Here is a 2,014-nt window from a genome sequence, read left to right as displayed (position 1 = left end):
TGGAAGAGTCTTTGCTCCGCTAGAGCCACGACATTCGTTGTCGCTCTAGAATCTTCAAGTTCATGTGCAAGTGAATATGGCTGGACTTTCTTCTATAGGGTTGAAAAACTCTGTAGCCGAGCCTCCTGTGGAAAGTGCTTGCTGGAGAGAAACATGGATATGGGAACATAGGAAAATGTGAGAGGAGTTGACCATTGTAGACTACATGTAGAAGGCGATACAGGACATCATGATCTCTCGGGCAGTGCACTCTTTGGGGCACAGTCAAAATCGCAGCCGAAAATTAGTGTAAGCAGCAAGTGTGATGCCATTGTTGTAGGAGGATTTGATCAACAAGCAATGAAGGTTTTATAGATGTGAGTGATGGTGAGGAAGGCAGCCACCAAGAAAACATTTTTTTTGGCAAAGTATGGACCAGATCCGGTGATCGTCTTTTGAAGATCCAATGATGTTTTCCAAGAAACAACAAGCTATAAGTGATCCATTACCAGTGGATACTGTTGGGTTCTTTGGGATCCAAGAGCTCCTGGCTAGAAACAAAGTAAGGCTGAGGAAGCGTGAATGAATTCGAGGTGATGGAGTAGTTGGAACACCGTCAAACCAAATTGTCTTCTTAGTGTGTTGCACAAGGAAAGTAGAGCGATGGGGTTAACATTTCGCACGACAAAAGGAGCGTGTGGTTGTGTTGATCATTCCACCTAGAGGATAAGAGGGTGAGAGAAACGACCTGTGAGCTTCCTACATCACAGCAGAAGTGTGGAGGACGTGGTTTCAATCATAGGTTCGTGGATCAAGCAGCTATCAAGTTGCAAAGGCACTATGAAACCCTAGATTGCACATAGTTACAGAGATCATGAGGCTTAGTGCTTGTTAACGTGAGAGGATGGATCAAGACAGTAAAAAAAATAAAAAATTATTAATTATTATAATGGAGTCAATTTTGCATGTAAATGGGCATATTGTCGTAAGACTTGGTAAGGCATGGTAATTACCGGTAAAGTCTGGGTTAGACCTAAGTGATGGGTTAATAGATACCCCGGGTAAAAACTTTGAGGGGGGTAAGGGCCAGAGGGAGTAGGGTTGGCTCACTTGGCAAGGTTGGTTGGATTTAGTCAAGGAACTGCAAGTCAAGTTTAACGGGGGAATGTTAGGTAACTTGACTCATAGATAGAGTCAAAATTAACCAGGTATAACGGTAGTGGTTTTTGGGCACAAGGTATTATGTACCCATGGTTTTAGGCCCATGATATTTCATGTAATGTAGCCTATAAAAGGCTTGGAAGACTCTATTGTAATGTAGGTCAGGGAGGTAAGCGGGGAAGGCTCACTTGGTTGGGTCAGCCAGGGTTTTGGCCAAGGCTAGTGAAATTTCATTAGGGTGGGTATTCCCCAGAGTTGGGTTTTTCCCGATTAAATATTATGTATATTGTTTATGTGCACACTTGTTGCCGATTATTCTTAGTTTATTGGGGTAAATCTCCGTAAATATGTTATGCTTTGTGGTTTATTTTCTTCAATTAAGAAATCTAGAGGGTTATAGTTAGTATGATTTCTCTTAAACTTGATAATTGCTTGTGATGCCTTTTTATTTTTTCTTAATTATTAGCTTCTTCTCTTATTATTATGTTATTATTATCATCAAACAACCACCAAAACAGGAAGATCAACAGTACACAGGAACATGGGATATCGGCTGCAAGCCATGGCCAAAACCTCTCCACTTGAGAGGAAAAGCCACAAATATCTTCTCTTCTTATAGATTCTTCAATTGATGAATTCCAAGACCTTTAGACTAATACCAATACCCTTCTAAGGCTAAGTTTGACCTTCTTGATGATGTGCTTCCTTTGGCCAAGTCAAACCCAGTCAAATCTCTTCCAGCAACACAACTTTGATCCCCAGCTATAGTATTTCAGCCTCCATTGCAGGTCTGAAATTTTCAGCCCCTGCAACAATCCCCCAGGTGATCCCCCTTTTTTCTCCTCCTAGTTACACATTTTTCAACACAATGGTC

The sequence above is a fragment of the Pinus tabuliformis genome, chromosome 7 (assembly GCF_031772625.1).
Source record: "Pinus tabuliformis cultivar Carrire ecotype Pingquan chromosome 7, CPIR1, whole genome shotgun sequence".
Lineage (NCBI taxonomy): Eukaryota > Viridiplantae > Streptophyta > Pinopsida > Pinales > Pinaceae > Pinus > Pinus tabuliformis.
This window is presented reverse-complemented; position numbering follows the sequence as displayed.